Below are 27,831 nucleotides of genomic sequence, written 5' to 3'. Positions count from 1 at the left end.
TTTTTCTGTCGGTATGGCTATCATCCAAGAGCCTTTCCTTCGGCCTTACAAGATTCCATTTCTGTCCCAGCAGCCGCCTCCTTTATCTGTCAACTCCGAGCAGTGAGACAACAAATACATTCCAATTTACAAGATGCCAAAAAGAAAAAAAAACATTCCACTGACATCTTTCGGAGTCAGTCCCCTTATTACCAGCAGAATGATAAGGTTTGGCTCTCCTCAAAATCATATGCCCCATCATATGTCCTTAAACAAATTTAGACCCTGCTTTTATGGTCACGTTAGTGAATCCTGTGTCTTTTCAACTACATTTGCTTCATTCCAGGAAAGTGCATCCTGTATTTCATGTTTCACAACTGAAACCCTACGTCACTGACCCCTATAAGAGGGTATTTTCCAGACCACCTTCAGTTATGTCAGAATTCTGGGACTCTCGTTTTTTTACGAATCGTTTACAATTTTTTATCTACTGCAATGGTTGTCCTCCCAGTAATAGATCAAGGGAAGATGCTGACTCCGTTCACGCTCCAGTCCAGATCCATCAATTATTTTTGACTTTTTTCCTACCAAGCCTGGGGCCTCTCGGGGGGAGACCTACTATTACACTGTGGACCATTGTATGACCCGCAGCATCTTTGCCCCCACCTCAGCGGGCTGTTGAGCGTCCAGCAGCTTCTTCCTCCACACTACCGTGGGCCACCATGACTCAGTCTGCGGTGTCTTATATCACTGTTTGGGCTCGTCACGGTCTCCCGCAGAGGCCCGCTATTGTTGTTAAAATGTACCAGGTATGCCCTGTGATGCTCTCATCTAAACCGCTGAAGACCGCGGTTCTGCCGGCATGGTTCCGGTATGTTGCGGTTCAAGTTCTGTAACAGGGACCTCTTGTATTATTCATAATGAAGCCCTGTAGTCCTCAAACCAGCTCTGGAACATATTTAATAATATTCTGATAGTCATTTCTCCGGCATGGGGGCCATCTTTCTTCTAGTCTTCTTCCCATGATGCCACAGTCTTGCTCCCAGAAGCAGTAGCGGCAAGTTTCATGTTGGGCATCAGAGTGAAAAGCTGTTACAATGTCAAAGTAAAAGGCTTGTGTGGCCGCAACAGTGAAAAGCTCCAGTTGACCCCCCAGAGGATGAAAATAATATACAGTGAATCGAGCTGCTGATACTGATCAAAGTTCAGGTCCACCCGGAGTGGAGTGCATTCATTTGCAGTCATAAGTGAAGATGTAAGGGCCAAAACCACCAAGATGCACTGGTCTCAGCAGTGCTGGCAGTGAAGTGAGTGGGCTCTTGGAGTCACTGGTGGTCTCCTGCAATGGTCTCTTGATACACTGGTTTCAGCAGGGTTGGCAGTGAAGTGAGTGGGCTCTTGGAGTCACTGGTGGTCTCCTGCAGCAGTTTCATGATGCACTGGTCTCAGCAGTGTTGGCAGTGAAGTGAGTGGGCTCTTGGAGTCACTGGTGGTCTCCTGCAGCAGTTTCATGATGCACTGGTCTCAGCAGTGTTGGCAGTGAAGTGAGTGGGCTCTTGGAGTCACTGGTGGTCTCCTGCAGTGGTCTCATGATGCACTGGTCTCAGCAGTGTTGCCAGTGAAGTGAGTGGGCTCTTGGAGTCACTGATGGTCTCCTGCAGCGGTCTCATGATGCACTGGTCTCAGCAGTGCTGGCAGTGAAGTAAGTAGGCTCTTGAAGTCACTGGTGGTCTCCTGCAATGGTCTCTTGATACACTGGTTTCAGCAGGGTTGGCAGTGAAGTGAGTGGGCTCTTGGAGTCACTGGTGGTCTCCTGCAGCAGTTTCATGATGCACCGGTCTCAGCAGTGTTGGCAGTGAAGTGAGTGGGCTCTTGGAGTCACTGGTGGTCTCCTGCAGTGGTCTCATGATGCACTGGTCTCAGCATGGTTGCCAGTGAAGTAAGTGGGCTCTTGGAGTCACTGGTGGTCTCCTGCAGCGGTCTCACGATGGACTGGTCTCAGCAGTGTTGGCAGTGAAGAGGGAGGGCTCTGGGAGTCTCTGGTGGTCTCCTGCAGCGGTCTCTTGCTGCACTGGTCTCAGCAGTGTTGGCAGTGAAGAGGGAGGGCTCTGGGAGTGTCTGGTGGTCTCCTGCAGCGGTCTCTTGCTGCACTAGTCTCAGCAGTGTTGGCAGTGAAGTGAGCTCTTGGAGTCATTGGTGGTCTCCTGCAATTGTCTGTTGCTGCACCGGTGTCAGCAGTGTTGTCAGTGAACAGGGAGGGCTCTGGTAGTCTCTGGTGGTCTCCTGCACCGGTCTCTTGCTGCACTGGTCTCAGAAGTGCTGGCAGTGAAGAGAGTGGGCTCTGGGAGTCTCTGGTGGTCTCCTGCAGCTGTCTCATGATGCACTGGTCTCAGGAGATTTGACACTGAAGAGAATGGTCTTTGGCCGTATCTGGTGGTCTCCTGCAGCAGTCTCTTGCTGCACCGGTCTCAGCAGTATTGGCAGTGAAGAGGGAGGGCTCTGGTAGTCTCCAGCAGCGGTCTCTTGCTGCACTGGTCTCAGCGGTGTTGGCAGTGAAGAGAGTGGACTCTGGTAGTCTCTGGTGGTCTCCTGCAGCGGTCTCTTGCTGCACTGGTCTCAGCAGTGTTGGCAGTGAAGAGAGTGGACTCTGGTAGTCTCTGGTGGTCTCCTGCAGCGGTCTCTTGCTGCACCGGTCTCAGCAGTGTTGGCAGTGAAGAGGGGGGCTCTGGTAGTCTCTGGTGGTCTCCTGCAGCGGCCTCTTGCTGCACTGGTCTCAGCAGTGTTGGCAGTGAAGAGAGTGGACTCTGGTAGTCTCTGGTGGTCTCCTGCAGCGGTCTCTTGCTGCACCGGTCTCAGCAGTGTTGGCATTGAACAGGGAGGGCTCTGGTAGTCTCTGGTGGTCTCCTGCACCGGTCTCTTGCTGCACTGGTCTCAGCGGCGTTGGCAGTGATGAGAGTGGACTCTGGTAGTCTCTGGTGGTCTCCTGCAGCGGTCTCTTGCTGCACTGGTCTCAGCAGTGTTGGCAGTGAAGAGAGTGGACTCTAGTAGTCTCTGGTGGTCTCCTGCAGCGGTCTCTTGCTGCACCGGTCTCAGCAGTGTTGGCAGTGAAGAGGGAGGGCTCTGGTAGTCTCTGGTGGTCTCCTGCACCGGTCTCTTGCTGCACTGGTCTCAGCGGCGTTGGCAGTGATGAGAGTGGACTCTGGTAGTCTCTGGTGGTCTCCTGCAGCGGTCTCTTGCTGCACTGGTCTCAGCAGTGTTGGCAGTGAAGAGAGTGGACTCTGGTAGTCTCTGGTGGTCTCCTGCAATGGCCTCATGATGCACTGGTCTTAGCAGCGTTGGCAGTGAAGAGGGAGGGCTCTTGGAGTCACTGGTGATCTCCTGCAATGGTCTCTTGATGCACTGGTCTCAGCAGTGCTGTCAGAGAAGAGAGTGGGCCTTGGTGTTCTCTCGTTGTCTCCTGCAGCAGTCTCTTGATGCATTGAACTCATCAGTCTTTGCACTAAAGAGGGTGGGCTCTAGTAGTCTACGGTGGTCTCTTGTTTCACTGGTCTCAGCAGTGTTGACACTGAAGAGCATGGGCTCCGGTCATCTCTGATGGTCTCCTGCAGCAGTCTCACTCTGCAGCTCTCAATAGTGAAGAAGGACTATCTCCTTCAGCTGTCTCTTACTACAGAAAATGTACCCTAGCAATCTTCTGCAGTGTCTCTCGCTGTGGGGATCTCAGCATTGATGCCTGCGGCTGTCTTCTGCAGCGTCTCTTGCTGTGAGGCTCTCATCATTGCTGGCTGAGTCTGTCTTCTGCAGCGTCTCTTGCTGTGAGGCTCTCATCATTGCTGGCTGAGTCTGTCTTCTGCAGCGTCTCTTGCTGTGAGGCTCTCATCATTGCTGGCTGAGTCTGTCTTCTGCAGCGTCTCGTGCTGTGAGGCTCTCATCATTGCTGGCTGAGTCTGTCTTCTGCAGCGTCTCTTGCTGTGAGGCTCTCATCATTGCTGGCTGAGTCTGTCTTCTGCAGCGTCTCTTGCTGTGGGGCTCTCAGCAGGTTTGCCTTCGGCCATCTTCTGCAGCGTCCCTCGCTGTGGGGATCTAAGCATTGATGCCTGCGGCTGTCTTCTGCAGCATCTCTCGCTGTGGGGATCTCAGCATTGCTAGCTGGAGAAGTCTTCAGCAATGTCTCTTGCTGTGGGAATCTCAGCATTGTCGCCGGGAGCTGTCTTCTGCAGTGTCTCTTGCTGTGAGATCTCTGCATCATTGTCTGGGACTGTCTTCTGCAGCACCTCTTGATGTGGAGATCTCAGTATTCCTGGCTGGGGCTGTCTTCTGCAGTGTCTCTTGCTGTGGGGCTCTCAGCTTTGCTGGCTGGGGCTCTCCTGCAGCGTCTCTTGCTGGGCGCTCTCAGCATTGCTGGCTGGGGCTGTCTTCTGCAGCGTCTCTTGCTGTGGGCCTCTCAGCATTGATGCCTGGAGCTGTCTTCTGCAGCATCCCTCGCTGTGAGGCTCTCAGCATTTCTGGCTGGGGCTGTCTTCTGCATTGTCTCTTGCTGTTGGGATCCCAGCATTGCTGTCTGGAGCTGTCTTATGAGGTGTCTCTTGCTGTGGAGCTCTCAGCATTGCTGCCTGGAGCTGTCTTCTGCATTGTCTCTTGCTGTTGGGATCCCAGCATTGCTGTCTGGAGCTGTCTTATGAGGTGTCTCTTGCTGTGGAGCTCTCAGCATTGCTGCCTGGAGCTGTCTTCTGCATTGTCTCTTGCTGTGGAGCTCTCAGCATTGCTGCCTGAGTCTGTCTTCTGCAGCGTCTCTTGCTGTAGGGCTCTCAGCATTGCTGCCTGGAGCTGTCTTCTGCATTGTCTCTTGCTGTGGGGCTCTCAGCATTGCTGGCAGGGGCTTTCTTTTGCTGCATCTCTTACTGTGGGGATCTCAGCATTGCTGTCTGGGGGTGTCCTCTACAGTGTCTCTTGTTGTGGGGATCTCAGAATTGTTGCCTGAAGCTGTCTTCTGCAGCGTCTCTTGCTGTGGATTGCTCAGCACTGCCGGAGGGGCTGTCTTCTGCAGCGTCTCTTGCTGTGGGTATCTCAGCATTGCTGCCTGAGGCTGTCTTCTGCAGTGCCTCTTGCTGGGCACTCTCAGCATTCCTGGCTGGGGCTCTCCTGCAGCGTCTCTTGCTGTGGGGCTCTCAGCATTGATGCCTGGAGCTGTCTTCTGCATTGTCTCTTGCTGTGGGGCTCTCAGCATTGCTGGCAGGGACTGTCTTTTGCTGCACCTCTTACTGTGGGGATACCAGCATTGCTGTCTGGGGGTGTCCTCTACAGTGTCTCTTGTTGTGAGGATCTCAGAATTGTTGCCTGAAGCTGTCTTCTGCAGCGTCTCTTGCTGTGGATTGCTCAGCACTGCCGGAGGGGCTGTCTTCTACAGCGTCTCTTGCTGTGGATTGCTCAGCACTGCCGGAGGGGCTGTCTTCTGCAGCGTCTCTTGCTGTGGATCGCTCAGCAGTGCTGGAGGGGCTGTCTTCTGTATTGTCTCTTGCTGTGGGGATCTCAGCATTGCTGCCTGGAGCTGTCTTATGAGGTGTCTCTTGCTGTGGAGCTCTCAGCATTGCTGCCTGGAGCTGTCTTCTGCATTGTCTCTGCTGTTGGCTCTCAGCATTGCTGGCTAGGGTGGTCTACTGCACGGTCTCTTGTTGTGAGTGCAAGGTTAAAATTAAGGCTTGCCTCATTAATTGCAGATCTTTGGCCAAGCATGCAATGGATGTATGGTCAATCTTAATTGATGGTATCTGGGATATTATGTTTCTAACAGAAACCTGGCTTAACATGGATACGGTGACAATAATCACACTAGCTATTCCACCTGGCTTCAAAATGTTCCATGGCAATCGAGAATGTGGGAAAAGGGGGGGCGGGTGGCCATCATTCTTAGAGATTCGTGGGAGCTGGTGTCCTCTGACCCGTTGTGTGTGCAGGGCATTGAAGGTCTTAATTGTTGCATACGATTTAACCCCTCATCTGCTCTTGCGGGCATCCTCATCTACAGACCCCCCGACTGCACAACAATTGCTCTTCAGAATATATGCAGTTTCATTGTTCAAAAATCGGTAATGTACACCAACTTTATGGTCCTAGGAGATTTTAATCTACATGTGAACGATTTGAACTGTTCACAAGCAGCGCAACTGATTTCGTCCTTAGCAGGTGCTAATCTCATACAACAGGTGTCCTCCCCGACGCATATAGCGGGGCACACCTTAGATTTGGTTTTCTCCAACCTCTCTGCCATCGATAAAGAGACTCCGGCCCCTTTAACTTGGTCAGATCACTATCTGATCCCTTTTGTGATTACTTTGCCCAACCTGGGGCAAGCTAAGGGAACTCGCTTTATTCAAAAGAGAAATTGGAAAAACCTGAACGAAGCAGTATTAAGCACTATTTTGCAGGACACTCATCCCTGCCTATCTTCTGACCCCAAAGCAGATGCAGCCTCTATACATCAATGGATTGCTACTGCGGTGGAGTCAGTTGCGCCGGTCAGAATAGTGAAATCTACTAGATTGTCCCCCACTGCTCCCTGGTTTTCTAATGCCCTCAAAGAAACAAAAAGAAGGTGCAAAAGATTGGAACGCCAGTGGAGATTGATATATCTTTTTCATAAAGATATAAAAACAGCCAGAAGGGACTATATCGTTACTCGCATTCAGAACGCAGACCATTCCTGTAGTGAGGTTTTTAAAGTAGTCCAAACCTTTTTTAAACCCAAGGCGTTAGAGGCTGAAGTGACATTATCCCTGGCCTTGTGTGAAAAAATTGCTAGTCACTTTGAAAATAACATTTTAAAGGTTTACGACTCTTTTGTGCCGTCTGAGGCAACTGTGGCAGCGGACACATCCCCGATTGCGGCGGAGGCACCTATGCTTATCAATTTCACTCCAATATTACCTCAGGATGCTCTAGCTGTAATCCATAAATGCCGCTCAGGCGCTCCAGATGATCCATGCCTGCCCAAACTGTGGAAGATATTATCTTCCTCCCTGATGGACGTGCTACTTCAGATATGGAACTCTTCTCTGGATACGGGCATCTTTCCTGATAAATGGAAACATGCGACACTTCCCCCTCTGAGAAAGAAACCAAATGGGGATCCAGAGGATCTTAGCAACCTTAGACCCATTTCTTTACTTTCCGCCCCAGGTAAAATGCTGGAGAAATTGGTTCAGCGCCAACTGACCACTTTTATTGAGCAGAGTGGCGCCTTGCATGATACACAATCGGGTTTTCGGGCCGGCTTTAGTATGGAGGCCGCTCTCCTTGAGGTAGCAGAGTCGGTAAGGTGGTCGCTGTGGATTCAGGAGCATCAGCTTTGCTGGTGCTCCTGGATCTGTCCGCGGCTTTTGACACCGTTGACCATTCCATACTGGTCCAGAGACTACAAGGTGTGGGTTTTGGGGGGAAGGTTCTGACCTGGCTGACATCCTATCTCAGTGGTTGCCCTTAAGCCATATGAATCCAATCCAAAACAGCTCTGGTGCGGCGCCCCTCAGGGCTCAGCCCTGAGCCCTCTACTCTTTAGCCTCTACCTAGCCCTGTTATTCTCTCTGATTGCCAACTGGGGAGTGAAAGCGATTTCCTACGCTGACGACACCCAGCTGGTTTTCTCATTGAAGGAGCAGACAGTAGATGCTTTTAAGAATTTTAAAGGTTGCTTGCGCGACATAGCTTTATGGATGAACTCGAATAAATTAAAGCTCAATGCTGGAAGACAGAATTTCTGTTTTCGAGCAGGGCTTAGTCCCTGATGCAGATTTATGGTAGCCGTCAGAAATGGGCCCACCACCTTCCCCGGCCAAAAGCATTTGAAATTTGGGGGTGAGATGCGAGTCTGACCTTTCTTTCTTAGCCCAAATACAGCAGGTCTCTGCAATCTGTTTTAGTAAATTAAAAAATCTCCGGAAAGATTTGCACTTTTTACCGGAAGACTGCCGCAAATCAGTAGTTCATGCCACAGTTACATCTAGGCTACACTACGCCAATGGCCTGTATCTTGGCCTTCCCAAATATGCCATTCACCGCCGTCAGATGATACAGAATGCGGCTGCGAGACTGGTTTGTCGTATACCATCTCAACACCATGTCTCTCCGCACCTTCAGAAGCTCCACTGGCTGCCAGTGGAGAAAAGAATCATATTTAAGGCCATGACTTTGGCCTATCGGGCTCTGAACGGAAAATGCCTGAGATATTTGAAAGATAGACTGTGTCTCTACAAGCAAAATCGTGCGCTGCGATCTTATTCCCATAAATTGCTACGCTCTCCACGCTTTGTGAAATCATGCATGGGCGGCAGAACATTCACGGTCAGAACGGCCTCACTGTGGAATGCCCTGCCAGGTCACCTGCGGCAGGCGAACTCAGAAACCTGTTTTCGCAAGGCTTTGAAGACGTGGCTCTTTAGGACAGATTAATTAAGGGCGGTTAGCTCTCTACCCTCTCTGACGTTATGGTTACCTGATGTTCTAGCGCCGGGACACCCCTGCTTGGGGTAAGCTTCAGTATTATTATTGTTGTTGTGAGGCTCTCAGCATTGCTGCCTGAGTCTGTCTTCTGTAGCGTCTCCTGCTGTAGGGCTCTCAGCATTGCTGGCTGTGGCTGTCTTCTGTAGCGTCTCATGCTGTAGGGCTCTCAGCATTGCTGCCTGAGTCTGTCTTCTGTAGCGTCTCTTGCTGTAGGGCTCTCAGCATTGCTGGCTGTGGCTGTCTTCTGTAGCGTCTCATGCTGTAGGGCTCTCAGCATTGCTGCCTGAGTCTGTCTTCTGTAGCGTCTCTTGCTGTAGGGCTCTCAGCATTGCTGCCTGAGTCTGTCTTCTGTAGCGTCTCATGCTGTAGGGCTCTCAGCATTGCTGCCTGAGTCTGTCTTCTGTAGCGTCTCTTGCTGTAGGGCTCTCAGCATTGCTGCCTGAGTCTGTCTTCTGTAGCGTCTCATGCTATAGGGCTCTCAGCATTGCTGGCTGTGGCTGTCTTCTCCAGTGTCTCTTGCTGTGGAGATCTCAGCATTGCTGGCTGTGGCTGTTGTAGGAGAGTAGGATCTGCTCCACATGGGTACCCCCACTTTTTGCTGGTGTTTCACTGTTTTTCGACCTTAGTCTGGCAGTGGCCCTGCTAATCAGGACCACAGCCTAGCTGCTTCCTCTCTAAAATGGTTTCCATGTACATTAGGTACATTTCTAATTGGATGGATTCTGGAGTGCCTTATAAGCCCCTAGTATATGGTATACTATGTACCTAGGGCATAGGTACCTCAGAGGCCTACCGGGGGCTGAAGCATGTATTATGCCACCCCTGGGAAGCACTCCAAAATGACACCACAGGTCTGCTACTGCAGCCTGGGTAAGGTGGTACTTGCACCCCTTACAGTGGTATTGGCTACCTATATCACTACCAATGCACACACATATACAACCTATAAGTCACTCCTATGGCAGGCCTTAACAATCCTGAAGGCAGAGTGCTTGGTTTTTATGTGAGAGGGTGCCCCTGCATGAGCAGAGCCCCTCTGCAGCGTTCGGAGTACCTCCTCTGATGCTGTTTGTGGTGCAGCCTGACCATATACTCTCAAGTGCATTATAAACTCGCGGTAAATGCTAACTTTGGACTGGCTGCACGGAAACATGTTGTGTTTGGTGTCAAACACTTTGGATTATTCCCCCCCCCACCAGTTCTGGCAGTGGGGGTAGCATTCCACCCTTCTAGAGGGAGAGACATGTTCACACTGGTCTAACCCAGTAAAGACTTTCTACAGCCCTGGCATCACAAAATGGATGCCACTGCACAGACATTTGTCTGGCCTCCTGCTGCTGACCGAATCTCCGGCAGGGGAAGGCCTGGACAATAGGTTTCCTCCTCCCCAGACAGGCAGATGCGTATTGGGGCTGGGCGGGAGCACTCTCTAGTGCTTTGAAGTCCTGCACACTTGGTGTCCTTGTGCATAGTCCAGTTTAAACCGGTTGCAGGGGCTACCTGCCCCTGCTCTGGCACGAAACTGGACAAAGGAAATGGGTGTAACCACCCCTCTTTCCAAACCCTCACATAGGTGGGTCCCTAGAGTATGTCCAACCCCCAAACTTTGTATAAGTACGGGAGCCAAGTCCTTGCGACTTTAGATTACCCTGGATGAAACTCTGCAATATATATCCTGGACCTTCGACGTTCTACTTTGCTTAGAAGACTGAAGAAATCTCCTTTGGGGCCAAGGAGTGACTCCCCTGCTTGACAGTCACCAAAGAAGCAACTGACCGTTCTGCTTCACTGAAGCTCCCGCCAGATGCCGAAGTCTTTGCATCACCAGAGGTGGATTTCCAGACTTCCCTGAGGCTACCCTGAGTTCACAGCAAAGCTGAGGCCCGTGTCTATCGTGGGTGACGTGGCACCGTGACCCCTGGACACCGTGATCTTTTGCAGCTCCATTATCTTCCTGGTCTTCCTCGAAGTTGGGCTTTGGGCTCCAAGTAGCCCCAGCCTTGAGCATCTCCTGCACCGAAGATTTCTGGCCTCCATTCCACGAGTGACCCGTGGGCCAGTTTCCAGTGCGACCGCTCGAGGCTCCTTCGCGATCGCTAGCCCTTTGGCTAGTAGGTCCCCACAAAGGCAACTCCTCTTCTGATTGGGCTTTCCTGGTTGCCCCAGACATGCCCTGACTTACCCTCACTGTGTGAGTCCCCCAGACCTTGCTGGTCTGCACCGCCGTCCTTTCTCTGATTCCAAGTGACTTGCCATTGCCAGGGCTTGAGTCCAATCTGGTCACCGACACGGCAGCACTCGACAGACTTCGTGGGACAGCTCGAATCCAGCTCCTGGTTGTCATCGGCGCCTCCTGGACCTTGTGGCTGAAGGGTCAAGACACCCGTCAACTTACCTGAAGCACCCGACATCTGTGGGCATTGGTCTATCGTGCCCTTGGTCACTGGTAAGTGACCCAGACTCTGTCCCCTCTGCTTTCAGGTTCCTTCCATCCTAGATCCAGGCTTGTATCGCTTCGGACACTTCTCCTCTTCGACGGCAGCAGCACTTCTTCGCCAGCTTCCATTGAAATCGACGAAGCGACCGGACACCAAAAGACACCTATGTACCCGGCTTCCCTGGATGAGGTAACACGAGTACTCCGGTGCTCCCATGGGTGCTAGCCCTAGAACTTCCTAAGTCCAAAAAGGTTTGGTCCTGACTTATTTCTAAGTGTCCCTAATCTTTAAATTTCCAATCGCGACATTGCCCATAGAAGCTAATGGGAACCTGCGGCTGTGTTCACACACTGCACACGGCCCCCGTGGGTCCCCTGTGTCACTACCTTGGGTGGTTTCTTGGGGTCCCAGCGATTCTACAGGCTCTAGGTCTAGTGTCTAGTTCAGTCGTGGTTCTTATACCACTTTATTGGTATATGGTTTGGTACGCCCCTAGGGCCCAAACGTGTATTTGTGCTATTATTGTTGATTGCTAACTTGTAACTTAAGTACTTCGAACTCCAGTCTCCTAAAGAGACTAGAGGGGTGTGTTTTATCTTAAATACATATAGTTTAAATATATACCTGGTGTGGTTGTCCTTTCATTGGGTCATTCAAGAGATTATAGACTGGTAAAACAAGCTGTTTTACATTCCTTCAAGACTTAGCCTGAAGGCTGCTCTCCATAGCTACCACTAGGATAGCTTTCAATAAAGGTTGTCTTTAACCTATCACCATAAGGGGTTGTTTGGACTGATACAAGGTGCCCACTAGAACTAGTGGACAGCATATATCAGGCCAACTTCTCACAGCTGTCTTCTGCAGCGTCTCTTGCTGTGGAGATCTCAGAATTGTTGGCTGGGGCTGTCTTCTGCAGCCACTCTCGCTGTTGAGATCCCAGCATTGCCCTGAGGCTGTCTTCTGCAGTGTATTTCACTGTGGGGCTCTCAGCATTGCTGGCTGGGGCTGTCTTCTGCAGCTGTCTCTTGCCATGGAGATCTCTGCATTGCTAGCTTCGACTGTCTTCTGCATTGTCTCTTACTGTGGGGATCTCATCATTGCTGGCTGGGGCTGTCTTCTGCAGTGTCTCTTGCTGTGGGGCTCTCAGCATTGCTGCCTGAGTCTGTCTTCTGTAGTGCCTCTCTCTGTGGGCCTCGCAGTATCACTGCCTGGGTCTGTCTTCTACAGCGTCTCTTGCTGTGGGGATCTCAGCATTGCTGGCTGGGGCTGTCTTCTGCAGCTGTCTCTTGCCATGGAAATGTCTGCATTGCTAGCTTCGACTGTCTTCTGCATTGTCCTTTGCTGTGGGGATCTCATCATTGCTGCCTGGGTCTGTCTTCTGCAGTGCCTCTTGCTGTGGGGATCTCAGCATTGATGCCTGGGGCTCTCTTTTGCAGCATCTCTTACTGTGAGGATCTCAGCATCGCTGCCTGGGTCTGTCTTCTGCAGTGTCTCTCGCTGTTGGTCTCTCAGCATTGCTGTATGGTGATATATTCTGAAGTGTCGCTTGCTGTGGACCCGTCATGGTTGCTGCCTGGGGGTGTCCTCTGCAGTGTCTCTTGTTGTGGGGATCTCAGCATTGCTGCCTGGCGCTGTCTTATGAGGTGTGTGAGAAGGTGGCCTGATATATGCTGTCCACTAGTTCTAGTGGGCACCTTGTATCAGTCCAAACGACCCCTTAAGGTGATAGGTTAAAGACAACCATATATGAAAGCTATCCTAGTGGTAGCTATGGAGAGCAGCCTTCAGGCTAAGTCTTGAAGGAATGTAAAGCAGCTTGTTTTACCAGCCTATAATCTCTTGAATGACCAAATGAAAGGACAACCACACCAGGTATATATTCAAAATATATGTATTTAAGATAAAACACACCCCTCTAGGCTCCTTATGAGACTGGAGTTCGAAGTACTTTGTTTACAAGTCAGCAATTATCAGTAATAGCACAAATACACGTTTCTGCCCCAGGGGCGTACCAAACCATATACCAAAAAAGTGGTATAAGAACCACGACTGGAATAGACACTAGGCCTAGAGCCTGTAGAATCGCTGGGACCCCAAGGAACCACCCAAGGTAGTGACACAGGGGACCCACGGGGACTGTATGCAGTGTGTAAACACAACCGCGGGTTCCCGTTATCTTCTATGGGCAATGTCGCGGTTGGAAATTTAAAGATTAGGGACACTTCTAATCGAGTCAGGACCAAACCCTTTTGGACTTAAGAAGTTCTAGGGCTAGCACCCACGAGAGCACCGGAGTACTCTAGTTACCTCACCCAGGGAAGCCGGGTGCATAGGTGTCTTTTGGTGTCGGATCGCGTAGTCGATCTCAATGGGAGCCTGCAAAGAACTGCTGCTGCCGTGAAGAGGAAAAGTGTCCGAAGAGATCCAAGCCTGGATCTGGGATGGAAGGAACCTGAAAGCAGAGGGGACAGAGTCTGGGTCACTAGCCAGTGACCAAGGGCAGAATGGACCCAATGCCCACAGATGTCGGGTGCTTCAGGTGAGTTGATTGGTGTCTTGACTCTTCTGCCATGAGGTCCAGGAGGCGTCGACGAAGTCCACAAGCCGGATTCGAGCTGTCCCACAAAGTCTGTCAAGTGCTGCGGTGTCGGCGACCAGAATGGACACAACAAGCCTTGGCAACAGCAAGTCTCGTGGAAAGAGAAGAAGGACGTCGGTGTAGACCAGCAAGGTCTGAGGGACTCACCCAGCAAGGGTAAGTTGGGGCACGTCTGGAGCAACCAGGAAAGCCCAAGCAGATGAGGAGTTGCCTTCGTGGGGACCCACTAGCCAATGGGCTATCGATCACGAAGGAGCCTTGAGTAGTTGCACTGGAACCCGACCCACGGGTCACTCGTGGAGTGGAGGCCAGAGATCTTCGGTGCAGTCAGTGCTCAAGGCTGGGGTTACTCAGAGCCCAAAGCAGAACTTCAAGGATAAACAGAAATGCGATGTACCAGCAATAGTACGCAGTGCTCAGGGGTCACGGTTCCTCGTCACCCACGATAGCCACGGGCCCCAACTTTGCTGTGGACTCAGGGGAGCCTCGGGGAAGGAAGGAAATCCACCTCTGGTGATGCAGAGACTTTGGCGTCCAACTGGAGCTTCGGAATTGCAAACCGGACAGTTGCTTCTTTGGTGCCTGCCAAGCAGGGGAGTCACTCCTTGACCCCAAGGGAGATTTCTTCCGTCTTCTAGTCGAAATAGAAAGTCGAAGGTCCAGGATATATGTTGCAGAGTTTCGTCTAGGGTAATCTAAAGTCGCAAGGACTGGGATCCCATACTTATACTAAGTTTGGGGGTTGGACATACTCTAGGGACCCACCTATGGGGGGGTTTGGAAAGAGGGGTGGTTACACCCATTTCCTTTGTCCAGTTTCGTGCCAGAGCAGGGGCAGGTAGCCTCTGCAACCGGTTTGAACTGGACTATGCACAGGGACACCAAGTGTGCCCTCAGTGCAGGACTTCAAAGCACCAGAGAGTGCTCCCGCCCAGCCCCAATATACATATGCCTGTCCGGGGAGGTGGTTACACCTCACTGGGACAGGAAACCTATTGTCCAGGCCTTCCCTGCCGGAGTTTCGGTCAGCAGCAACAGGCCTAGCCCGTGTCTGTGGCAGAGGCATCCATTTTATGATGCCAGGGATGTAGAAAGTCCTACCGGGTTAGACCAGTGTGAACATGTCTCTCCCTCTAGTAGGGTGGAATGCTACCCCCGCCTCCAGAACTGGCGGGGGGGGTAGTATTCCAAAGCGTTTGATACCAAACACGACATGTTTCCGTGCAGCCAGTCCAAAGTTAGCATTTACCACGAGGTTATAATGCACTTAAGAGTATATGGTCAGGCTGCACCACAAACAGCATCAGAGGAGGTACTCCGAACGCTGCAGAGGGGCACCCTCTCACATAAAAACCAAGCACTCTGCCTTCAGGATTGTTAAGGCCTGCCATAGGAGTGACTTATAGGTTTTATATGTGTGTGCAATGGTAGTGATATAGGTAGCCTATACCACAGTAAGGGGTGCAAGCACACCCATACCCAGGCTGCAGTAGCAGACCTGTGGTGCCATTTTGGAGTGCTTCCCAGGGGTGGCATAATACATGCTTCAGCCCCTGGTAGGCCTCTGAGGTACCTATGCCCTAGGTACATAGTATACAATATAGTAGGGGCTGATAAGGCACTCCAGAATCCAATTAGATATGTATCTAATGTACATGGAAACCATTTTAGAGAGGAAGCAGCTAGGTTGGGGTCCTGATTAACAGGGCCACAGCCAGCCTAAGATCGAAAAACAGTGAAATACCAGCGAAAAAGTGGGGGTACCCATGTGAAGCAGATCCTACTCTCCTACAGTGAGGCTCTCAGCATTGCTGGCTGGGGCTCTCCTGCAGCGTCTCTTGCTGGGCGCTCTCAGCATTGCTGGCTGGGGCTGTCTTCTGCAGTGTCTCTTGCTGTGGGGCTCTCAGCACTGCTGGCTGGGGCTGTCTTCTGCAGTGTCTCTTGCTGTGGGGTGTAGGAAGGTGGAATCTGACTATATGGTTGCCCCCACTTTTTGCCTGGTGCTTTGCTGGTTTATGACTTAGTTGGACTGGGACCCTGCTATCCAGGGCCCCAGTCTATCTGCTTTCTCTATAAAATGGCTTCCATGTCCATTAGGTACATTTCTAATTGGATTCTGGAGTGCCTTATAAGCCCCTAGTATATGGTATACTATGTACTTAGGGCATAGGTACCTCAGAGGCCTACCAGGGGCTGAAGCATGTATTATGCCACCCCTGGGAAGCACTCCAAAATGGCACCACAGGTCTGCTACTGCAGCCTGGGTAAGGTGGTGCTTGCACCCCTTACTGTGGTATAGGCTACCCATATAACTACCATTGCACACACATGTAAAACCTATAAGTCACTCCTATGGCAGGCCTTAACAATCCTGAAGGCAGAGTGCTTGGTTTTTATGTGAGAGGGTGCCCCTGCATGAGCAGAGCCCCTCTGCAGCGTTCGGAGTACCTCCTCTGATGCTGTTTGTGGTGCATTCTGACCTTATACTCTTAAGTGCATTATAACCTTGTGGTAAATGCTAACTTTGGGATGGCTGCATGGAAACATGTCGTGTTTGGTGTCAAACGCTTTGGAATACTACCCCCCCCCCCCCCTTCCAGTGGCGGGGGTAGCATTCCACCCTTCTAGAGGGAGAGACATGTTCACACTGGTTTAACCCGGTAGGACTTTCTACAGCCCTCGGGGAACAACCTTTACAACGCAACTGTTACAACGCACTACACTTACAATGCATTTTTTACAACGCATAATCCATTACAACGCACTACACTTACAACGCATGACACTACAATGCATTTTTAAAAACTGCCTTTACAACGCATTCCATTACAACGCCTACCATTACAACGCATAATATTACACTACACTATCCAACACTTACTCTACTGTTGCACCCCCTGGAGTTAGAATAGTAATTTTTACCCCTACACTATCCAACACTTACTCTACTGTTGCACCCCCTGGAGTTAGAATAGTAATTGTTACCCCTATACTATCCAACACTTACCCTACTGTTGCACCCCCTGGAGTTAGAATAGTAATTTTTACCCCTATACTATCCAACACTTACCCTACTGTTGCACCCCCTGGAGTTAGAATAGTAATTTTTACCCCTATATTATCCAACACTTACCCTACTGTTGCACCCCCTGGAGTTAGAATAGTAATTTTTACCCCTATACTATCCAACACTTACCCTACTGTTGCACCCCCTGGAGTTAGAATAGTAATTTTTACCCCTATACTATCCAACACTTACCCTACTGTTGCATCCCCTGGAGTTAGAATAGTAATTTTTACCCCTATACTATCCAACACTTACCCTACTGTTGCACCCCCTGGAGTTAGAATAGTAATTTTTACCCCTATACTATCCAACACTTACCCTACTGTGGCACCCCCTGGAGTTAGAATAGTAATTTTTACCCCTATACTATCCAACACTTACCCTACTGTTGCACCCCCTGGAGTTAGAATAGCAATTTTTACCCCTATACTATCCAACACTTACCCTACTGTTGCACCCCCTGGAGTTAGAATAGCAATTTTTACCCCTATACTATCCAACACTTACCCTACTGTTGCACCCCCTGGAGTTAGAATAGCAATTTTTACCCCTATACTATCCAACACTTACCCTACTGTTGCACCCCCTGGAGTTAGAAAAGTAGTTTTTACCCCTATACTATCTAATACTTACCTTAAATGCAATTTAATATTATGCGTTGTAATGGTATGCGTTGTAAAGGTAGTTTTTAAAAATGCGTTGTAGTGTCATGCGTTGTAAGTGTAGTGCGTTGTAATGGATTATGCGTTGTAAAAAATGTGTTGTAAGTGCATGCGTTGTAAAAGTGTGCGTTGTAACGTCATACATCCACAGCCCTCGCATCACAAAATGGATGCCTCTGCCACAGACACGGCCTCCTCCTGCTAACAGAAACTCCGGCAGGGGAAGGCCTGGACAATAGGTTTCCTTTCCCAGGGAGGTGTAACCACCTCCCCAGACAGGCAGATGCGTATTGGGGCTGGGCGGGAGCACTCTCTAGTGCTTTGAAGTCCCTGCACACTTGGTGTCCTTGTGCATAGTCCAGTTTAAACCGGTTGCAGGGGCTACCTGCCCCTGCTCTGGCACGAAACTGGACAAACGAAATGGGTGTAACCACCCCTCTTTCCAAACCCTCCCATAGGCGGGTCCCTAGAGTATGTCCAACCCCCAAACTTAGTATAAGTATGGGAACCCAGTCCTTGCGACTTTAGATTACCCTGGAAGAAACTCTGCAATATATATCCTGGACCTTCGACGTTCTACTTTGCTTTGAAGACTGAAACAATCTCCCTTGGGGTCAAGGAGTGACTCCCCTGCTTGGCAGGCACCAAAGAAGCAACTGACCGGTCTGCATCGTTGAAGCTCCCGCCGGACGCTGAAGTCTTTGCATCACCAGAGGTGGATTTCCAGACTTCCCCAAGGCTACCCTGAGTCCACAGCAAAGCTGAGGTCCATGGCTGTCGTGGAACCGTGACCCCTAGACACCGTGAACTTTTGCAGTAACACCATCTTCCTGGTCTTCCTCGAAGTTGTGCTTTGGGCTCTGAGTAGCCCCAGCCTTGAGCACCTCCTGCACGGAAGATTGCTGGCCTCCACTCCCTGAGTGACCCGTGGGCCAGTTTCAAGTGCGGCTGCTCGAGGCTCCTTCGCGATCGCTAGCCCGTTGGCAAGTAGGTCCCCACGAAGGCAACTCCTCTTCTGATTGGGCTTTCCTGGTTGCTCCAGACGTGCCCTGACTTACCCTCACTGGGTGAGTCCCCCAGACCTTGCTGGTCTGCACCGCCGTCCTTTCTCTGATTCCAAGTGACTTGCTGTTACCAAGGCTTGTTGGGTCCAATCTGGTCGCCGACACAGCAGCACTCGCCAAACTTCGTGGGAAAGCTCGAATCCAGCTCCTGGTCATCATCGGCACCTCCTGGACCTCGTGGCTGAAGAGTAAAGACACCCGTCAACTCACCTGAAGCACCCGACATCTGTGAGCATTGGTCTATCGTGCCCTTGGTCACTGGTAAGTGACCTAGACTCTGTCCCCTCTGCTTTCAGGTTCCTTAGATCCTAGATCCAGGCTTGGATCGGTTCGTACACTTCTCCTCTTCACGGCAGCATGGGTGAGGTAACACGAGTTCTCCGGTGCTCCCGTGGGTGCTAGCCCTAGAACTTCCTAAGTCCAAAAGGGTTTGGTCCTGACTCACTTCTAAGTGTACCTAATCTTTAAATTTCCAACCGCGACATTGCCCATAGAAGCTAACGGGAACCCGCGGCTGTGTTCACACACTGTACACGGCCCCCGTGGGTCCCCTGTGTCACTACCTTGGGTGGTTCCTTGGGGTCCCAGCGATTCTACAGGCTCTAGGCCTAGTGTCTAGTTCAGTCGTGGTTCTTATTCCACTTTATTGGTATATGGTTTGGTACGCCCCTAGGGCCCAAATGAGTATTCGTGCTATTACTGTTGATTGCTAACTTGTAACTTAAGTACTTTGAACTCCAGTCTCATAAAGAGACTAGAGGGGTGTGTTTTATCTTAAATACATATATTTTAAATATATACCTGGTGTGGTTGTCCTGTCATTTGGTCATTCAAGAGATTATAGACTGGTAAAACAAGCTGCTTTACATTCCTTCAAGACTTAGCCTGAAGGTTGCTCTCCATAGCTACCACTAGGATGGCTTTTAATAAAGGTTGTCTTTAAACCTATTACCTTAAGGCAGGGGTCTTCAAACTGTGGGGCGCGACCCCCAGGGGGGCCGTGGAGCAATGGGGGTCGCGCCTTCCCAGTCACACTTCTGCCCATGCCCAAGGGCTTCAGCCCCCCTCTTCCCCCGTCCTGTGTCTCAGCCCGGGCTGCTGCAGTGCAACTCGAGCTGATGTGGGCTCAGCTGGGCAGTGTCTGGAGTCTTATCTCCGGGCACGCCCGAGTTTTTCACAGGTCTTTAATGACCATTTGCATATTTATATGCCTTTGTAACCTGTTTACAGAGGCTTAGTGTTTTTTCCTGGTTCCAGTACCCCCTGCGCCCCCACTGTGCCTATTCCTTACATTTGGATTTTACATTAACTGCCGTAGTGTGAGAATACATTTCATGTAAAGGAATATAAAGTAGGGTTGCCAAAAGAAAAATGCCTGCCGTGTTTTGTTTAAAGAGCCTGCAAAGACCTCGTCTTGACACTAAATAGACTTATAAATAAAAAAGTATGTATGCATTTGTTATGTGACTTTTCTGTCTTTGTTCTCTTTAATTATCAGTCATGGATCATTGAGGCAGCCCTAGAACACAATTAAAAGCGCTTTCTATTTATATTTGCTGTTTGAAGTATGCACAGATAAGTGCTGAAAATACAGCTTTAGGTGACTGCTTATTTTTGTACCGACTGGGCCATCAAAATAATCTGCTGGCAACCCTAACCATAGGACTGTAAGTTTGTTGCAGGATCAGCACATTATTTATTTCCTTCGCACTTGATCCCCGATTAATGCCGCAATAGTTTAACTTATATCTGAAACCCTACGCCGCCGTCAATATCATGCTGAGTTACTTCATGTGTCTGGGAATGCACCCTGCATTCAGACAACTCATTCCTCATTCTCGCCCTTCACTTTCACGCTCACCCTGCACTCACAGCAATCACAATGCACTCACACTGATCACCATGCACTCACACCATTCACCCGCTCACCTTGCACTCACAGTGATCACTCTGCACTCACAATGCACTTGCGCTGTTCACCCTGTACCTCAGCCTGCAGTCACACGAGCACACTACTCACCGTGCTCTCATGTGACACTTCACTCACCTGTCCCCCTCACTGCTCAATGTGCAACTCACTCAAACAAGCCCATCAGTAATCATACATTCATTCATCCCATTCTGAACTTGCATCCGCACCCAAATACATACGCCACCTCACTCACCCTGCAGTCACTCCTCTTACCCTACTCTCACACTGTTGCATCGCTCACCGTGCACTCACAGGGACACTCTTGTCACCTACACAGTGCAGAGGGTTAATGTGCCTGCTACAAAGAATATGTAACATGCAGATCACAGAAATGAGTGTGAGTAAACTATGAGTAGCGCTATAAAAAAATGAAATGTTTGTCAGAAAGGTGCTATAGAGAGATGAGGTGCATTGTTGGTGAGTGACAGTGAAGGAATTCATGGAGAAGGAGGAAACGGGGTTGGGGCATCAAAAAAGACTGTTGCAACGTGTGCAACTAGTGTTAGGACCAGCCCTGGCTGGGAGTGTTAGCCTCCCCCCCCCTCCGAAGTTCTGGTCTAGTGACTCCCCTGCTTCTGCCTATTATTATTATTTACATTTGTGGTGCGCTACTGTTACCAAAAGATGTCCTGGGGCTAATAACCATCTGCTGCCTGAAGGCAAATGAGAAAAGCTCAGAAGGAGAACCAGCCAAATGGGGTAACCTACAGGGCATAGAGAAAGGTTTTTATATCTTCCTAAAGGATAATAGATTCTTGGTGGAGCGAAGCAAAGGAAGGTGCAAGTTCCATAACTGCGCGGCCTGCACCAAAACAGTGAGACAGACAACTCATGCCTTCTTGAATTAGGGAACAATAAGCAGAGTGGCACAGGCCGAGAGGAGCATACGGGTCCGACCTGTATGCTTGGTGAGGAGAGATGAGAGGATGTAAGAGGACAGCAAGGGAGTGAGAGAATTTGATTGAAGAGGTCAGGGATGAGGAGAAATGTGAATTGCCGAAGAGAAGTGTGGACACGCAAGAAGTGAGTGTGAGCCAAAGGTGATGGCTTCTGTTAGAACAAAGGGGAGATGTGAAAGATGAATGGGGGGACTGGAGAGGTGTAAGATACAAATAGACAAAAATGTGAATGGAGAGACGAGGTGAATGAGAAGTGCTGAGGGGCACGGGAAGTGACAGGGCCAGAGAGGCCATGAGATAAATTGGAGAGACTGTTAGAGATGAGGGCAGTGAAAGGACAGAATGGCAAGAGGTGATTAAAGGTGAAGTGAGAGGTTGAATGGGGAGAGATCAGAAGTTGTAAAAAGGGGTGAAAGAAAATGGCCTGCAAAGTGAGAAGGATCCAGGATTAGGAGAGGAGAGAGGGATGGAAGGGAGGGGGTGAGAGGAAAGCGGCATGGGTAAACTGCCTAACTCTGCACAAAACCGCCAGGGTTTTAGGGAGCTCCTGCTTCTCCCGGTCAGGGCCAGGTGAGCTTCTAATATGGCAGCACGTATTCCTGCGGAGTGGAAGACCCTTCACAAAGGTTGACTAGAAATCTTTCTGATGTTAATTGCTGTATTTTGGTTATAAAACGGGTACTGATGGGGTGAACTTTTTCCTCAGTGTTACTGTGTGTAAAAAATGTCAAAATGATGAAGCAATGCTATCCCAAAATACGCGGCATCACATAACCTCATTTACATTTTTTTCCCACACAGTTTAGCCAAGCCTGTCACGTAATTTGTTCCTCACCTGCCTCATAATTCCAGTAGCCCTGCCTACAGGTTTAGACATTTTTGTCGGGAGGGGGTCCTTACGCCTCAAAATGTTGACAGGAGGGTCTCAGCATCCAAAAGTTTGAAGACCTCTGCCATAAGGGGTTCTTTGGACTGGTGCAAGGTGACCACTAGAATTAGTGGACAGCATATACCAGGCCAACTTCTCACATGGGGCTCTCAACATTGCTAGCTGGGTCTGTCTTCCACAGCTCTCTCTTGCTGTGGGACTCTCAGCATTGCTGGCTGGGGCTGTCTTCCACAGCTGTCTCTTGCCATGGGGCTCTCAGCATTGCTGGCTGGGGCTGTCTTCTGCAGTGTCTCTTGCTGTGGGGTTCTCAGCATTGCTGGCTGGGGCTCTCTTGCAGCGTCTCTTGCTGGGGGACTCTCAGCATTGCTGGCTGAGTCTGTCTTCTGCAGTGTCTCTTGCTGTGGGGCTCTCAACATTGCTGGCTGGGTCTGTCTTCCACAGCTGTCTCTTGCTATGGGGCTCTCAGTATTGCTAGCTGGGTCTGTCTTCCACAGCTGTCTCTTGCTGTGGGGCTCTCAACATTGCTGGCTGGGTCTGTCTTCCACAGCTGTCTCTTGCTATGGGGCTCTCAGTATTGCTAGCTGGGTCTGTCTTCCACAGCTGTCTCTTGCTGTGGAGCTCTCAGCATTGCTGTCTGGGGCTGTCTTCTACAGCTGTCTCTTGCCATGGGGCTCTCGGCATTGCTTGCTTTGACTGTCTTCTGCAGTGTCTCCTGCTGTGGAGCTGTCGGCATTGCTGGCTGGGTCTGTCTTCCACAGCTGTCTCTTGCCATGGGGCTCTCAGCATTGCTGGCTGGGTCTGTCTTCCACAGCTGTCTCTTGCCATGGGGCTCTCGGCATTGCTGGCTTTGACTGTCTTCTGAAGTGTCTCTTGCTGTGGGGCTCTCAGCATTGCTGGCTGGGTCTGTCTTCCACAGCTGTCTCTTGCCATGGGGCTCTCAGCATTGCTGGCTTGGGCTGTCTTCTGCACTGTCTCTTACTGTAGGGCTGTCAGCATTGCTGGCTGAGACTGTCTTCTGAGGTGTCTCTTACTGTGGGGCGGTCAGCATTGCTGGCTGGGGATGTCTTGTGCAGATGTCTCAGGCTCCGGAGCCCTTAGTAGTGCAGGCAAGGATTGTATTGTGTAGGTGTCTCTGAGTCCTGCGGGACCCTCTGCACTGCCGACAGGGGCTGTCTCTCGTAGGTGTGTCATGCGGGGCTCTCGCTAGTGCTGACAGGGGCTGTCTCATGTAGGTGCCTCCTGTGGGGCTCTTTCTAGTGCTGACAGGGGCAGTCTCATGTAGGTGCCTCCTGCGGGGCTCTTTCTAGTGCTGACAGGGGCTGTCTCATGGAGGTACCTCCTGCGGGGCTCTCTGCAGTGCTGACAGGGGCTGTCTCGTGTAGGTGCCTCCTGCGGGGCTCTCTGCAGTGCTGAAAAGGGCTGTCTCTTGTAGTTGCCTCCTGTGGGGCTCTGCACTGCTGACAGAGGCTGTCCCAAGCTTTGGCGCTCTCAGCAGTGCTGGGAGGGACAGGGGATGGGCCCTGGCTCACAGACCCGCCCCCTGACTCTCCCCTTCCCGGGAGAAGGCAGTCCTCTCTCCCGCTCAGTGTCTGGAGTCAGCCAGTCCGTGGTGGAGGGTCGGGGTGTAGGAGCCTGTTCCGGGGGGTCTCCAGAGACCGCCCTCTGGGACCACGTGGTACAGGAGAAGAGGCAGCAGGACAGGGCGAGCTGTAGTACGTGCACGCCCCCTGCCCCCCCCCCCCCCACGTCTCCGGAGCTGCATGAGACGTCCCGGCAGGGACCGGAGCATTGCCAACAGAGACAGTCAGTCCCAGCAGGAACAGCAGCCTTTCCAGCGGGTACGGGAGCTTTGCCAGCAGGAACAGGGGCTGCCCCAGCGGGAACGGGAGCTTTCCCAGCAGGGCCTGCTGAGACACCAGGGGCTGCAGTTCTAGCTGCAGGAAGTGCACGGCCCAACCAGTCTAAGGAGCTGCAGGAACCGTCCCGGAGCTTGCCAACAGGGGCAGTCCCAGCAGGAACTGCAGCCTTTCCAGCAGGAACAGCCCCAGGAGGAGGATCTGAACCCTAGACCTGCAGGGGGTCCGGGGCGTGCTCTGCCACTAGTTAGACCCGAAGCTCGGGAGCTGCAGGGCAGCAGAGGGGTCGCGCCAGCACGTGGACTGGACCCTGAGAAGCAGGAGGGGCCGGAAACGAAGAGCACGAGGAGCAGGAACAGCAGTGGGAGGGGCTGGTCCTGCATCAGCTGGAGGAGCAGGAACCGCTGGAGCCACGGGGACAGCAGGACCTACAGCATCTTGTGGGGAGGATGCCCTCTGCGACCCCACAGTGACCCCATCACCGGTGCGGGCCCCGTGGGGCTGACCCCTCCGTACAGGTCGGTGCCTCTCCCTTCCTTTACACGCCAGCATCAGCCAATGATGTGCGCAGGGAGTTAGGACGGGTTGTGCAGGGAGGGGTGCCAGTTCATGCTGAGGTGGGTGTGGCACTGGCAGGGTGGTGCCACAATTTGTATGGGCAGAGGTGGGCTTTGGCAGTTAGCTGTGCAGGTAGTAGTCCAGAAGTAGATGGTAGGTATGTGCAGTGAGAGGATCGGGAGTAGGCGCTGTTTGCAGTGAGGGACTCGGGGAGTAAATCAAGTGTGCAGTGAGACCTGGAGGAGTAGCAGCTAGATACAGTGGGAGACTCGGGACTCGGTAGAGGGTGTGTGCAGTGAAAGGCTTCAGATCAGCCAGTGTGCCCAGCGCGAGGCGCTGGGGTAGATGACGTGTCCTGCGAGAGGCTCCGGAGTAGCCAGTGTGCCTAGTGAGAGAATCAGCAGTAGACTGTGTGTGCAGGGAGGTTCTCGGGATTAAACGATGTATGCTGTGAGAGCCGCAGGAGAAAACCGTGTGCGGCTGAGAAGTAGGCAGTGCGTGCAGTGAGAGTGCGTTATAGCACAGGGAGGGCTCCGATTCTGGAGTAGATCGTGTGTGCAGTGAGGGGCTCCTGCGTAGATCGTGTGTGCAGTGAGGGGCCTCCGGAGTAGATCGTGTGTGCAGTGAGAGGCCTCCGGAGTAGATCGTGTGTGCAGTGAGGGGCTCCTGCGTAGATCGTGTGTACAGTGAGGGGCCTCCGGAGTAGATCGTGTGTGCAGTGAGAGGCCTCCGGAGTAGATTGTGTGTGCAGTGAGGGACCCATGAGTACCTAGTGTGCTGTGAGGGGCCCAGGGGCAGCTATTGTGTGCAGTGAGGGGCTCAGAAGTAGCCACTGGTTGCAGTGAGGGGCTCAGGAGTAAACCGTGTGCAGTGAGGACCTTGTGAGTAAACCGTGTGTGCAGTGAGACGCTCACGAGTAGCCAGTGTGTGCAGTGGGAGGCTCAGGAGTAAACCATGCGTGCAGTGAGGGGCCCAGGAAATAGCCAGTGTGTGTGCAGTGAGACGCTCGGGAGTAGCCAGTGCGTGTGCAGTGAGGGGTTGGGGAGTACCCAGTGCGTGCGGTGAGGGGTTGGGGAGTACCCAGTGCGTGCAGTGAGGGGCTGGGGTGTACCCAGTGCGTGCAGTGACGGTCTCAGGAGTACCCAGTGCGTGCAGTTTATGTTGTGCATTCTCGGCCGAGAAGAGCACAGGAATGTGGGTGTTCGGAGACGTTCACCTGCTCAAACCTTTATTATTTATAAATCCCCTTCTTAAATAACTGATGCACCTGAATATGGATATACGACACTGTCTCTTTGTCTAACACAATTACAAGAAGTGTGCCAAATGGAGGCGTCATAATTTGACAAACACAATGATGACTTGTTTTCAAGAGTCCTGGCGTGGGATACCTTCGCTCACACACCCGGTGACTTCTCGGGGCCTCCACCCCCACACAGACTGCCTCTATACATTGCAAACATGTGCGCAGAGCGGTGCGGAAGCAGACACCGCAGGGGCGCATTTAAAACTCCTACAACCTTGACGTCGGTCAAAACGCCCGTTTCCTATTTTAGGGGGAGATCTTACATTAATAAAGGCTGAGCTGCAGACCCCACCCCTTTGGCCCCCAAAGGACCATCGCCCAGGCCCCAGGTCTTGGAAACGCAGGGAGTGAGTAACTTGAAGAAACTGGAGGGAAAGAAAGGGCAACTCGGGGCAGATTTCCCGCTAAAAGCGTATATATATTTTTTTTAATCGCATTTCACATTTTCTCCATCATTATTTTTGCACCGGGGCCTCTTTAATCCGCCTCTTAAACCCAGATTTGTCTCGGGATTCGGGAAACATATGAAGGGCCCCCTTCAAGGTTATAGGCATCCCTGACATGGGATACAAGCTTTACCTTCTTGTTGTTCATTCCAAAATGTGAGTTGAAGCCGTGCTGACCTCACAACAAACCATTAACGGAAAGTGTGTTTCACTGAACTGTACAACTGATGTACACAATACATCTCACACCTAATTGATTCCCAACGTGTGTGTATGTATATGTGTGTGTATATATGCACACACAAACACACACACATATACAGGGCTTTAAGTGGGCCTGAGCACCGGCAGTTTTTTTTAAGCGGGCCTCGAAACGGGCCTCTATCGGGCTCTGTTTTGCGCCCTGGCACAGGCGGTCCGTTTTTTAGGTCTCGCCTGACCCAGCGCATGCGCTGGTCTGGCGAGACTTATTGAGAGGGCTCCAAAAAGTGCTACCAGGCCAGCCTAGCGCTACAGTGCATGTGCGCGGTCGCGCGCGCCGCGCTTTACTGCGATTGCTTTCACGGCCGCATAGCCAATAGGTCTCGCTTTTGGGACCTTATAAGTATTTAGTTATGCAACTGTTGCATAGCTACACTCTTATAATGTCCCAAATGCGAGACCTATTGGCTATGCCTATGCTTGTGTTTTCTTCCGGACTGCAGTGACAGCAGGCACATCGATGTGCGCTGCTCACAGTACTCACTTCGCACTAGTGGAGAAGTGACGTCATGCCAGGTGAGTTTGTAGGGCAAGTGAAATCCTTTAAAGAGTCATTTTCTCTCTGGATTTCCCTTCTCTTTTTGAATCTTAGGAGCAGCAACATTGTCGTGGTGTCACCAGGGCTTTAAGTGGAAGTTTTTTCAATATTATATATGACAAGCCATAGTTGCTGCTTATTTATCGTATGCAACTCGCAACCATTGACAAAGCCAATAGTCCTGACGTGTAGTTATGATGTGACTTGTTGTATCATATATCTGGACGCAATGAAACAGCAAAATACAAGTCGGTGGCACACTGTGCAAAACACAGATTTGTAGCTTACGTGTCTTTAAGCCACACCCTTAATTACAATGACTATTGGGAGGCCCCCCAGTTTTTTCATATCACTTAAAGCCCTGTGTGTGTGTGTGTGTGTGTGTGTGTGTGTGTGTGTGTGTGTGTATATGTGTGTGTGTGTGTGTGTGTGTGTGTGTATATATATATATATATTACCTACTGGCGGTCGCCAGTAGGTAGTTATAGTTAGGACCCTGTTTCCATAGGAAAATCGCAACATTCTATTTGGAATAACTTTTGCGCCGGTCGACGAATCCTCGCGAAATTTTCAAAACTAATGGGGCGCTACGCTCCGCTCCTACCCTGAAAGTCTCGGGGGGATTCGTCAAGCGGGGGCTGAGAAAAAAGGGGTGTCCCAAAACGCGTTTTTCCCATGCATTTTTCCATAGGACCTTTAGACACAGCTACAGCCCGAACGGCTGAACAGAGTTACTTGAAATTTGGCAGAGAGGTAGTCTCCAGGTCAAGGAAGTGCCTTTTGTAGGTCTGGTGTAAATCT

General features: G+C 51.2%; 1 protein-coding gene across 1 annotated transcript in view; it reads left to right on the top strand.

The window, feature by feature from the left end:
- The first annotated feature begins 23,632 nt into the window (after positions 1-23,632).
- Positions 23,633-27,831, top strand: part of STXBP6 (syntaxin binding protein 6) — a 496,860-nt gene continuing 492,661 nt past the window's right edge. Inside the window, exon 1 of the mRNA XM_085627350.1 lies at positions 23,633-24,439. The gene's annotated coding sequence lies outside the window, so the exon portion shown is untranslated. The remainder of the gene's footprint in view (positions 24,440-27,831) is intronic.

The sequence above is a fragment of the Triturus cristatus genome, chromosome 9 (genome assembly GCF_964204655.1).
Source record: "Triturus cristatus chromosome 9, aTriCri1.1, whole genome shotgun sequence".
Classification (NCBI taxonomy): Eukaryota; Metazoa; Chordata; class Amphibia; order Caudata; family Salamandridae; genus Triturus; species Triturus cristatus.
This window is presented reverse-complemented; position numbering and strand designations above follow the sequence as displayed.